Below are 14,465 nucleotides of genomic sequence, written 5' to 3'. Positions count from 1 at the left end.
CTTCTTACATTGCTTCTGGCGTAATGGCTTCTTCCTCTCTGAGCGGCCTTCAGCCCACGTCTTTAAATAAACCTTTTTCACTGGATAATTACGCTCTTCTGCCAGGACCTTCACAAGATTGCTTGCTTTTGTTATTGGGTTGATTCACACATTTCACTCCAAAACACATTCATCTCTGGGACACAGATCAGAAGCTTTAAAAACTTTCATTATCTGATCTTTCGTAAATAGCTTTAAAGTAAAATAATTTAACTTTTTTAAATTAACTGTATTTAAATAATTGTTCTTAAAAATTTGTCTCATTATTCAAATGATAATTCTGGCTATTCTAACTGACCTAAAACAGTAAACATTAATGAAATAGTGAAATAATCTGTCTTTTAATTCAAAAAAGTGAGTGAGCAAATACTTAATATATAGATATATGAACTATGTTTGACCTGCTTTGTAAGGTTGGGTATGAATATTTGTACCACACGTTTGAAAAGTTACAACTTCACAAAGAAAGTGTGCCCACATGCTCCCCCATCTGTAGCCATAGAGCACATTTATTGTTTTGGACCCAGGTTGATGGATTAATCTTTGATTTGACCATTAGGCATATGACATAAAAATGACAAAAACCTTAATGCAAAAATATTGTAGTAAACTGTCGATCAGTGTAGTATTCAGCTGTTGAGATTGGGCTCAGGCATTTATTCATCTTTTACACAACAATGGTCTAGTTGTATTTTGTTGAACCCACCACTGCGTTTCTCAATGCTTATTAATGCTCACTCAATAGAAAAGAACCAATAAAAATTAATGATGCCTTCTGTGTGAACACAGAGAAGCCTGCTGAGATTAAGGTGTTGCCAAAGAACGCCCTCAAATTTGACAAATGTTTCAGCAGCATTTGCAGGAGACTTGGATTCAGAGGGAAAGTTTGACCCAGGCATAATAAGAAACGAACTCATGTTCTTTATTCATATTGCAACTTTTATAGAAAAATATTTCACACCCTCAGGCAGTAACCCTCATTTTCATATTCAATTGGTATAAATTTAAACCCCTGCTTTAAACAATAAAACAGACTAATTTGTGTTTACTTGTCTCTCTCCCATCCCATCTTTCTCACATCAACAGTGTCTTACATTTCAATTTCAAAAAATCTAACAATCTTCTAACTTTTAATGTACATTTAAGCTCATTGAAAAGAAGTCATAGCAGATGTATTGTCATACATCTCATTTCTTAAAAATCTGTGAGACTGGTAGAACAATTTTTTTCTAAACATGCAGACTTCTTCTGACAGCAAGGCAAGACAAATTCAATCATTATCAGTTACTTTAGAGCAGGGGTCTCAAACTCAATTTACCCGGGGGCCGCTGGAGGTAGAGTCTGGGTGAGGCTGGACCGCATTCACACACACGGTCTCCTCAGCCGAACCTTTCTGATTGTCTATTACCATATTTGGCCGTAGTCAGGCGCTGTAACAGCCGTAATTGTGTAGTGTCTCTTTAAGATACTCTAGTATTGCTAATGATGTCAGAAGTATGCGCCACGACTTCTCTGTAGAGAGCGTGGGAGAAACGTGCTAGACGGACATGTTAGCTCCCTAACTTTTTAGTAATGTTACGGGTTGTTTGGACGCTGCTCAATTTTCATGTCTGATAGTATAGCAGCCGTTCAACCGGGCTTTGTAAGGTTGGTGAAGAGCGTATTTATTAAAGGACAACACTGTGGAATTCCCAGTACCAGTGTGGTTGTGAGTTTTTGACCGTCCTGACGAATCTGCCGCCTCCTCTCCTCCCTTAAACACAACCCAAGCGTTACAGCGCCTAACCTTAATTACGTTACACTGATCAGCAACTTCCGGGTCTAGACTGGATGCTGAAGCACGTGAAGCGGGAGCGGCCGCGGAAATTGCGCATGTACCGCATGCAAATAATGACAAATAGAAAATGCAAATAGGCCCGGCCGATGTCCCGCCCCCGAGAGCAATATACTCCACCGTGATTGGTAAGTTCGTTCAGCTCCGCATACGACACTGAAAAGTGCCAATTATATCAAACTCGCGGACCGCACTAACATTAAACTTCATATTAAGGCGGGGGCCACAAACTATCGTCCCGCGGGCCGCAGTTGGCCCGCGGGCCGCGAGTTTGAGACCCCTGCTTTAGAGATTATTGGAACAATTAATCTCATCAGGCTTTTTTGTTTCAGTAATACCATACAACATTTAAATGATTAGAATAATCATGATTCACCAGCTCAAAACAGCTTTTTTTTTTATACTACCGTAAATGAATATTATAGGACAACACAGTTTAAATGATTAACCTATATTCATTATTATTATAAAATCCCTTTACACAATATGACTTGGGTACTAGTTACTATCAACACTTGAGCGTACTGTGTCACCACAACCAAACTCTACAGGTTCAGACGTTCAAGCCAGCTGTGGACAATTTCTTTTGAGCTTTTATTTATGTCTCCTAACTGCTGATGTATCTCTGAGTTACAAACCTCTGGAGTGTTCACTCTCAGTAAATATTGCATGAACTGACACATCTGTAGATTCTCAGGAGCGAAAGATAACGTCTCACCTCCTTTTAAATTTCCTGAAGAGTGTCGGGTTTGGATAGCATGTATTTATATGAAAGGCAGTCTGTTGTAGGTCTTTCCCTTGACTTATCAGAAGGTGAAAGATTGTTGCCTCTCACCTGAAATGTTCGCTAAAGATAGGCACCAGCACCCTTCCTGACCCCACTAGGGACAAGGGTGTAAGAAAATGGATGGATGGATGGATGGATGGATGGATGGATGGTCAGACTTAAAAGATAAATCTTTAAAAAAATGTCCTGCCTTTCTGGACATCCATATGAACAAGATCTTAGAAGAACCCAGAGAAAGCAGTTAACATTCTTTAGAGGCTGATGAGGCGACTGCTCTGAGGTGTGAGTGGTGCCACCTGCTTGGCCACGCCCACCAGTAGAAACCTTCAGCTCAGGACGAGTCAGGCAGCCCAGCAGTCAAGCCTCCACACTATGACAATGGTAATCAGTCAAAAAGTTATGAATAAGATTGAATTAACTTCAGTTATTCTGACTGCTGCACTTCTGAAACTTTTGCTTGATAAAAAAAAAATAATAATAAAAACTTAAATGAACCTTAAAGATGAGGATGACACAACAGGAAAATCAATAAATGAAAAGCAAGTCTTACGTGTACAATTTAAGAAGTTAATTAAAAACTCAATTACACAGCATGTGACATCAATCTCCCTAACAACACCTCATCTACTCCAATTATAAGCTGCATGCATCTAATATCCTGGCTCTTCCCATCAATCAGCTCCCACAAACACACATTCACGTCAGCCTCTGCTTTACTGATCCATTTGAGTCCTCACTCAGTGCTGTTAGTTCTCACAAAAGGTTACAGAGTGACCTTTACCTCCACTTTGAGGTCCCACAACTCTCTACTGAGGCAACTGTGTGCGTGTGTGTGCTTCTGTCTGGGCCTATGACTTTATGTGTGTGTTCCAGCACTTCAGCAGAACGAAGCTGGCAGGCTCATTATCATAGGCCTCCACTAAAACAGATAAGGTAGGGATCCATCGGGCTGAAATGATGGGACCTGAGCTGGCTTCTAATGGCGCTGCCGGTTGCCAGGCTGGTCCCTGTAAGTGGATTTCTACTGCGATCTGCTGTTTGTTTATTGGAATGTCTGTTGTTCTGGATGCACTCCATAGAGGATACAAATTGCATTATTCACGGCAGGCAGGCTGGTAATGGCAAGGATGAATGATGGCCCCTATTTCTCTCCTGACAGAGAAGGTCGAGAGAGGAGCTCTATACAATTACACACAAGTTTGTGTTCGATCAGCGGACAGCTACGGGTGAAGTGCTCGCTGCACGCCGGAGGCCCGAAGGAACAGAGTTTAGGGAGAGGAGCGCTTGGCTTCCTCTCAGGGTTTCAGAGTATGAAGTGCAGCATTACTAAATGAATTTGCCTTTGCTAAATTACATTCTGAACTCGCATCTCAAGGGATATCTGCAATTTTTTTAAGTCTTGCTATTGATTTTTCTCACTAAGTCCCTTTAGATTCAGTAAACAACCAGCTAACATAACAGAAATCTATCAAAAAGCTTGATGCATGACTGTTTTTTTTTCTGTCTGGGTGTTTTTATTTTTGTTTATTTTTACATTCCAAAGCACAAAGCAGACAGAGACATGGATGATGTTCCAGGAGTTGTGTTTGGATGTGAGCCATGCCTCAGTTTACCACAACATGCCAATAACAATCACTAAAGAACAGATTTCATCCTGTCTGCTTTTGGCATGATGGATGTTCTGCCCTGAAATACAGTCAATGGCAACCTGCTCACACTTCATGACGCTGACACTTTGTTAGGACCTTTAATCCCTTCAACCACTGTGAGTCATTCACAAGTGTCTGTCTTTGCCCTCCAGTCAGCTGTCAATAAGTCAAAAGGTCTGTTTTGTGACCAATCACTTCAGCTCTCAGGTTCCAGCAGCAGTCTGAGACCTGCCTGTGTTGGACGTCTTTATGGGTTAACTTGCTGCAGAGTAGGAATCGTTTAACTAGATCCAAGCTTCCCTTTGAACAAATGGTACTAAAAGCCTTTCAGGTTTTTTAACAGAGCTGGCCACATTTGCTGGGACTCCTGAAAATAAAGAGGGTTTCACTGTTGCTGATATCAGCATTAGGTATTTGTCTGACACAGTGTGTGTGTACTTTAATTATTTAATTTATTTAACTTTAGTTTGGGATCAATTAAGTATTTTTGAATTTACCTGAATAATTATTATTTATGATATTACTGGACCCGACACATGATGGGAGTTTGTTACCTCTAACAGACAGCATTTACTTTCTAACCCAGAGATGCTATAAGCCACATAAAAAAGAGAAGACGACTACGTACAGTGATCCAGTTGAACAAACCACTCACCGGCAGCGTGACTTTTAGCCAGCCGGTTTTTGGAGGAGGAGCTGTGTCAGCAGTGTGGAGGTATTTCCAGGTGAACAAAGGTGACAAAAGGAAACGCTGACTCCAATTTATGCTCAGCAAAGTTCTCAAGAGGAGGAACATAACCTAGCATTTTCAACACAAGTCATTTGATAAAACATCTGAAAAACCAACACAAATAAAAGTTCAAGCTATTTGTTCATGGGAACAGGAAATGGGAACAACCAGCCTTGCAGCAAACTGACAAAGCGGGAGAAGATGACCAAAGATGACCTCCACGCAATAAAACAGAGGTTCCTATTCCTGCATTGAGCTGGACGGCCATTATATGTTGTTGATAATGTTGGATTCTGAAATCTTCTCAGTGTGTTGGTGCAGAGGTGTGAGTTTTATATTCTCTACCACATCACAAACACAACCAGCTTCAGTTTCAGTTTTCTAATCAGAAGCTGAAGTTGGCTTCTGATTGAAAAAATGGTTCAAAAGTGATTCCACCTAATTTATCACTATCTTGAGTTTTTTTAATCTGATTTAGTTTAGAAATGGAAATACTTCAAGCCTAATATTCTACACTTAGCAGAATATAAAACCAAGTTTGTTATTTGAGGTTGTGAAACCTTTAATAATAGATAAATTATGAATGAGAAAATGCAATTTATAAGTTAATTGTAAGATTTGTATTGACATGTATTAGGCAGTCCTAGCCCTGGGCAAACCACCACTCCTTCCCCACCGCCCCCTTTAATATTAATCAAATTTTGAATATAAACTACTATGCTGACACAGTGTAAATGACAGTACACTCAGACTATACTCAGTATTAACAATTTACTAAATTGTAATGTTTAAGGACTTCAGCACTTAAATCTTGGTTTTACTTTCACTCTGGGCATAAACAAAATAATCTACAAACCTTAATTTAAATAATTAACCTTAGACATGAACATGCTTTGCAAAATACTTTTCCTTAACACTTATTTATTTTAAATTAGTTATCACCCTGAATAAAATACATAACATAACGTCTACAATTGTGGGGGAAACCAATCTGTTCCACAGTTTAACCTGGCATTAACACAATACACAGGACAAAACTGACCCAGCTCTACCGGCCACCCGCCTGTCCGACACTGGGAAGAGCAAATTAACCCACGATTGTACACTTTCTCTGCTAAGAGCAGCAGATTGAGACTGTATTTAACGTAAAAAAAAAAAAAAAAGTCTATAACTCACTTTATGACTGACTCTTTCTTTAACATCCGTACAGTTTGAATGCATTTTGAGTGTTTGGTTGACCACTGTAAAAATACAGAAAAAACGCAGCAGCAATTAACACAAGGTGTAGCGTTTGTCATCCAGTTGAGGTGAGGGGCGGCAGTCTGGAGTTACACTCCCACAAACAAAGGTTCCCCTGGCATGTAATTAGTTACTGTTGAAATTCAGATCCTCCACTTGTAAGAGCAGGGGGTCTGGTGGGAAGTTTTGGAGTGGGGCGTGCTCATGACGTCAGCCACAAGATGCTGCCCTGGGCAGTGGCCCATGTCGCCAATATCGGAAACAGCCATTGTAAATACTCCTTGGTTCAATTACTCCATGACTCACCCTGTCTTGTCCTCAACCTGCTTTCATTTCAATAATCTTTATTCACTATCCTCCTGCCTAGAATGCAAGTTATTGGTTAGTTATGAGTTATGAGTTAAAAGAGACTGATATTATCGATCAGCTAATTATTCATTGATAAGCAGCCATTTTCTGAGTTTTCTCTTGTATCAAGAGGGTTGACTGTCTTTCCGTAAGGTGGTGGGCTGAATATTTTATATGCTGATTTTTTAAAAAGTCAGTGTTGGGGTTAGCCGGCATATTAGCATATTTATGCACTAACTCTCCTCTCTCACTCATTTGTGTCTATTAAAACAGGATTAAAACTTTCTTGGCTGAGGGAAATTATAGTGATGTAAAATAAGCAGTTAGGGACTTTGTGCGACTCATGTCAATAAAACATTTATGTGCTCCTAAAACATGCACTAAAATTCTACTGCACACCGGAACCCATATCATGAAGAAGAAATGACAAAACTGTAAAAATGCTGGCAGATTAAAGTGTTTGTCCAGCAGTGATTCTGTGGCTGTTGCTCTAATTCATGGTGCTCCACCTTAGTTTAAAAACTGGAGTTTTTAGTTTTTAAACTAAAAAACAGAGTTACCCATTCTATTTGGGTAACTCACCTATTAACCAAACAGAATGTGATCAGCTCTTCGTATTGTTCCGGATGGGTTCTTCTATAGTCATTCCAAGTACTTGGAAATAATGTTAATATGGTGTCTTGTCGATCTAAGCTAGAGCTGCTGTAAACCGTTATTTTAGTATTTGAGTATTCTACCGATTATTCTGACGATTCATCGAGTGATTTAATAAGAAATTTAATAAAATAAAATGCTGGTAAATGCTGCCATAACAGCAGTATTTGTCATGAATTGGTGCGGTGTTGGTGGTGAGGCAGACGCAGCGGACCCAGGTATGATGAATAATGAGATTTAATGAAGAAAACTTAATCCAAACAACGAGCAGCAGTCACATACACACTGACCACGAACAGACTAGACATTGACGAGGACCCGACGAGGAACAAGGAACACAGGTGGAGTTAAATACATGGGAGGGTAATGACAGAACGAGACACACCTGGGAACAATCAAGGGGAGGACAGGACAACGAAGAAACTCAAGGACACAAAAAACTCTAAATGAACACAGAAAACACAGATCCTGACAGTATTACTATTGGACATCAACATTGGCCCAATATTTGAGCATCTCTAATAATTACTTTAGTGTAGCTTAGACCTGTAACAATAATAGGTCACTTTTTAAGTTAACCTGGACAAAAATTACACAAAAATCTGAAATTTTCCATCCGTCCATTTTCTTACACCCTTTTCCCATTGGGGTCAGCAGGGGTGCTGGTGCCTATCTCCAACGGGCGAGAGGCGGGGTCACCCTGGACAGGTCACCAGTCCATCGCAGGGCAACGCAGAGACAGACTGGACAAACAACCATGCACTCACACTCTCACACCTAGGGAAAATTTATACAGACCAATCAACCTAGAAGTCATGTCACTGTGGGAGGAAGCCCGTACCCGGAGAGAACCCACCATGTACTGGGAGAACATGCAAACTCCATGCAGAAAGACCTCGGCCCAGGAATCAAACCCAGGACCTTTTTGCTGCAAGGCAACAGTGCTAATAATCTGAAATTATATTTGATAGGTATTTTTGTGTACCTAAAATACAAAGAAAGAACCACAGACAACGTTTGAGTTTCCAACCAAGCTTTTGCAAAAGTAGAAGACACAGTGAACTGCTTCTCTGAACAACTCACCATGTGTACTGAAGCTCTGCAGTAGAACTTGCCTTTTATTAACACAAAACAAAAGAAAGAGGGCTGGTGCTGATAAGATCAGCAGTCACTCAGGAACTAACACATAACAAAAAGGTAGATTTACGACTAAGGAATTGCTACGTAGGGGGCACAGAGTATAAACAAACTCAGGTTTACGACAAACTCTCAGAAGACCATCTTCAAAGAACATGTTTTAAGGGCTAAAGAAAGGTTAGCTCTGTCTCACACACATGTTCACTTTAACCAATAGATGACCCTAGTAACACTACTAATGTAACAATGATAATAAAATTATTCTAACAATATTCAATTTAACAATAAACAGCCAGGTTCACAAAGACATTTGTAAAAATAAATGTCCAGTTTTTAGTTTATGATTTTAGTTTATACATTCATCTTCAGTAAATTTAATAGATGAATTCTCACTTTGCCCATCCATTTATATCTTTATGTCCATGTGAACGACTGGATTTGGCTGCTCCGTCACACTCAGTAACACATCTGCCAGATATGCAGTGCCACTGTGCGCTCTTGTATAATGCACCCAAAGGTTCGCTGTAAAGGCTGCTGTACTCCAAGCATAGCGCCAGTCATTTTAAGAATGCTTCTTGGTCCTCCGAAACGATAAAAACCCGGACATTATCATAACTCAATGAAATACCCCTGTATTGCCCAGACCGAACTTAGCACTAACACTTAGCATTTGTCAACAGCTCAAGTGAGAGAGCTGCTTAACACAAATAATCACCCGGCCAGAATACGGTGCGCTAAATGATGAAACGTAATTTAATGAAGATTCAAGGCAGATCATTTGAATTTAGGAATTTTAATAATTGAGGTACTCAGATCGTTTGAGGAATCGCTACAGCCCTAATCTAAACATTTTCAACCAAAATAGTAGCACAGTCGGCAATCTCTCTGTCTCGACCCTCTGCTAGTTTGTGTACCATCCAGGCCTCTTTGACTTTACATGCCTCGCAGTGACTTCTGGAAGTAAATATAAGGAAAGTTTCTTGACCACACAACTAAATATATTTTTTTAATTTTCCAGAGTTATAAAACAACATCACAAAGAATCTGGTAACACAACCTTCGACATGGGTTTAATGTTGTTTACTTTATCCTAGGACAGCCAGGTCCAGGAGGGGTCACTGAAGAAAACCATCTCTTCCAATCTTCCAAATCCATTTCATTTTCTAAAAAAAAAAAAAAAATTGGAACAGTAATTCTCATAAGAAGTCCCTTGGTCTAGTTTCTGTGGGTCAAGTGTGGTGGAGCTCACACCCTGTTCCACTCTCCATCATCAAGATCTGCAAATGTTCCATGGTCTTGGTAGAAGCCTGGTGCGACTGGGAAACCCAGAAATAGATAATAACTTTGGGATCTCTGAGGTTCGTTCCTCCGCACTGCCCCAAGATACATTCCACTAGCTCTCTGGACTTTATGATAAATGGTACAGAGACCAAATGTATCTGATAAAACAGTGGATATTCTGACTGAATGAATTTCCTCAGAAGCTAATTCAGTATTCTAGTCACACCACCATCATTTTGTAGATAATTTATCTGTAATGTTTTCGTTTAAGACATCAAGCTATTATCATATGATGTCTCATTTAGCTTTATGTATCCTGCAGTTGATAATCTCTGTGAGAATCATCATTTAATTGTGAAAACTTTGCATCCAATTCCATCCTTCATCTGCATCTGGGAAAATCTGCTTCATCTGTGAAATTACCCATAATTGTCTGTTGATGCTGTTTAGTCGGTAATAAGCAAACTTGATCACTTTCTATTCCTCTTGTTATGAGTCTCCCATATTAACCCCAAAAATTCAATACTGAGATATTTAAAAGTGAAGGACTTTTCGGGATAGAGGTTGGTCTTAAAGGGTGCAGCATTGTAATTGCACATTTTCTCCACCATCATGAGAAAAAGGAAACTTGACACTATCACCATATTCCCCCTGCCACTGCAGTGTCCTCTCAAAGCAGAAATAATGACAGTATATGAAAGCCCTTAGCTGTGTCAGCCCCAGTGTTGGAGGCTGAATGTAGCTGGAGAACGAGAGCTATCCTTTTACAGAAATGTATTGATTTATGGAGTTCATAATCTGTGATGGCACAGAGGGAGGAGACGTGGCTCACTCCAGCTTCTGAGACTTACACTTTAATGAAGTCATTTATCTCTGATCTAGCACTCTCCTATCAGGCGTTTTATCCAAGTACCCACACACACATAAGCTTGAATTTCTACCCATATTAGGATTTTATACTGACTTCCATTTATTTTAAAAACTACATTTCTAACACATGCCCTAACCCTATCTTGCAAAAAACACCAAACCTTTGGGGGGAAACTTTGAAAATGATTTTGATTATTTGTTTTTTCCAAAGATCACAGAGAGTTCTTCGCTGTTTGACTTTTTAAAAATATCCTTGGCATATTCCTTTAGCATTATGCAATCACTAAATGATGCCTGGTGACTAAAATGCACCTAACACATCCTCACCAGCTGAATGGTCTCAAATGTACTCAAAATGATGAAAGTCCTGCTACACCTTTAAACCACTAAAATTATTTGAACGCCACAGTCTATATAGCCTGGTCACTGCATTGATGTGAAATGCCCTCGATTCAAATTGATTCAAAGCACAGTCTGGACATTCTCCCAGTCACTTTGATTCCTCCAGTAGATTTTCTACCAGGCCACTCAGTGAACAGAAAGAGGAGTTGTGATGTCGATTTTTTGTTCTGTTTTAAAATTGTAGTCTGCCTGTAGTTTTGGGAATGGCAATGGAAGAAGTGAAGGAAGCCGTTCATCCATCTTGGTCACGCTACTAAATTGTTTGACTCAGCACTTCTCTCTTCTCAGTGGAGGATGGCTGTTTACAGAGCAGGCAATTTTGAGTAAGCTTCATAGTGTCATTACATATGACATTACAATTGGGTAAAGTTTCAAACTTTACGAAGTCCACGCCTTCAGGAAGCAATCGTTTCACAATAGCCAAGGGTCCACACCATCTGGACAAAGCAAAGCATAGAACAAGGGCCTGGTTTTTACTAGACTGAAGTCTGGAGCAAAAATATGGAAATTTTTACATTTTGACCTAGACTTCAGCATTCTCAGGACTTAGGCCCAGTTTAATAGAATTTTAAATGTTGGCCTGTGAAGCTGTGCTTCACATGCACTGTTGCCTAGACTGGGCCTCAGCCTGAAATGAAGGGGGTCTTTGGCCCAGCAGTACGTTGATGGAAGAGCAGCCTATTTTCTTTCAAATACTTCACCAAGTCCCTAGGAGTTATGGGCCTTATCCAGGTGGAATTTCACCAATTTTTCCACTCCCTAGTTTTGTTAAGGAGAATTGTGATGATTCCATTCTTATGTTTCCATGATCATTCCTGGACAGGATATTTCTAATTCTGGTAGCATTATAGAGATGAAAAAAAAAAACATTAGGAATCTGTTTAGAATTTGATGAAAAAAAACCCCAGAGGTTCTTTACTAAAGATTTAATGCCACCCAGATCAAGTGATTGACTAAGGACTTTCCTTTTTAGAGTTCATAGTCCAAGGATGAAAACATCTGTCTTGTCAGAATTTAAAAAGAGAAAGCTTACTGTCATTCAGGTTTTAATGTCTTCATGACACACTTGTAATTTACCAAACTTTTGATATTATTCATCAGGATTTATGGATAAGTGTAATTGAATATCATCAGCATAACAATGGAAATGCATGATGCTGAGTCAATTTAATTTGCAGCTTTTTGACAACAAGTTTCCATGAACTCAGTGTCACACTCCACATGAGTTTTAATTATTTCTGGGTTTGTTATTGCCAGAAAGGTCTTGCCATACTTCATACACATTTTGCCATACTAGTTCATTCTTTTGTGTTTAGTTTTATAGTTTATTTTTGTGTTTTTCCTGCCTTTCATTGTCTTTATTTCAGATTAGTTAGTTTTCTCTGTTGGTTTGTAGATTTTTTGAGTCTTAGTTAAGCCCCCTCCTTATTTAGTCTCCCTCTCTGTCCCCCTGCTGTTCTTCTGCCACAACTGGCCCATATATTCCCTCTTGAAAATGAGATCTAGATCTCAACGGGGTTTACCTGGTTAAATAAAGGAATAATAAATAATAAAACTAACTTATCTGCTTTGTTTGTCATTTCCACCCCTGCCTCCACATTTAAGTTTCCAATTGTGATTGTGAATTCCTCTGTTTCATTGCATGCTCTCCCTGTACCCCCTGCCCCCAATGGTCTAATTTTATATTTAAATATACTGATTAACTAGTTTATGTCTGCCTTCTCTTAGGCCTCAGGGAGGGCTTAGAGCACAATTTCAAAAGTCTAGTAAAAAAAATTCAAAGTAAGAATGCCTGACCAGCTTAAATACACTCAATTCCACATCCTGAGGGCTGCCAAATATTGAAAGTGTGTGTCTGTAGAAAACACTGAGCCTAAAGTTAGAGCCATGTGTTGGTGCTATATGTGTGCTGCCTGGGAGGCTATAAAAAAGGCTGTTTAAATATTAATGGACTCTTCAACATTCAGCACAAGATTCTTCCAGATCGGAGATCAGAAAATTAACTGGAGGAAGAAACAAAAACAGCTTCATTGTATTTCCTTAAATGTGTGATTAAACCATTTTACCACCTTAATGCCAGAGGTTTTCCTTTGCTTGATTCTCCAGCAAACAATGTCAGCCAGATCCTTCAGACACAAGCAGAAGGAAGTGAGAGTAAAGCAGAGTTTTTTTTTAATCAACTAACAGCATATCAGTGAATATTTTCCCCTTACATTGTCTAAAACAGTTGATATGCAAATTGAGCAAACCTAGAAGTTATTGTACTGTGATATATTCATCCATTTGATGACATTTTGGATGCTAAAGTGCTTAATGTTGCTGCTTCACCCTTCGGGTAGCAGTAACAGTATCTGTATGTGGGAATGCTTTTTGCTTACTTTCAACACATTTTATCAGAGCTGTAATGATATTGATAACTGGAATAGATTTGCTCACAATGATTGTGATATTACATTTTCATATTGTCACATCTGTTTAGTAGGTGGGTTTTTAGATACAGTAACAAATATTGCAAATAAAGAAGCAGCCTAACAGCAGACTAAGGAGAAGAGTGAAAGTAAAAGTATTAGAATATAAGACATTTATAAAAGCTGTCCTTGTGAGTGAGATAAAGACAGAAGAAGCGCTCCATCCTGTTTGACAAGTCTCATTTGCAGATAGACAATGCAAAAGATGACTTTCAGCTGTATCTCCAGTCATCTCCATAGTTTATGATAATTAGACACTATGTCAACACTGATGCTGCAACGGCTTATTGATTTTAACATGATAGACGGATAGTGAAATTTCCTCTTGGGAGCATAAACACTCTCATGGAGCTCTACTGCACTCTACCAGTAAGGTTCTAATAAGGTCAATCTCTTTGAATACTGATGAGATTTTTGATATTTTGCAATAATGAAATCAGCTGTAATTGTTGTTGTTGTCAAAGGAGAGTCATAGATTTTTAATTATTGTGGTGTGTACACTGTAAAAAAAACCAGCTCTAATTTACAGTGAAATTACCAGGAAGATAGAGCACATAACACCAGTTTTAAAGTCCCTACACTGGCTCCCTGTAGCTCAAAGAATAGACTTTAAAATACTATTATTAGTAATTTTTTATTTTTTATATTAGTTTACAAATCACTGAACAATACAATACATTAAAGATCTGCTGTTATTGTATCAACCCTCCAGACCTCTCAGGTCTTCCGGTTCTGGTCTGCTCTGTATCCCCAGAACCAGAACCAAATGAGAAGAAGCAGCTTTCAGCATCTATGCACCACAAATTTGGAACAAACTTCCAGAAAACTGTAAAACAGCTGAAACACTGACTTCTTTTAAATCTCAACTAAAAACCCATCTGTGTAGAATTGTATTTGAAATGTAATCAATTACAAATTTATTGATGGAACTTGACTTAACGCTGTGTTTTGATTATTGATTCTATGTTGCATTGTGTTTCTGTGTTTGTAATGATGTAAAGCACTTTGAAATGCCTTGCTGCTGAAA

The sequence above is a fragment of the Xiphophorus hellerii genome, chromosome 3 (assembly GCF_003331165.1).
Source record: "Xiphophorus hellerii strain 12219 chromosome 3, Xiphophorus_hellerii-4.1, whole genome shotgun sequence".
Taxonomy (NCBI): Eukaryota; Metazoa; Chordata; class Actinopteri; order Cyprinodontiformes; family Poeciliidae; genus Xiphophorus; species Xiphophorus hellerii.
Note: the sequence above shows the minus strand (reverse complement) of the source record.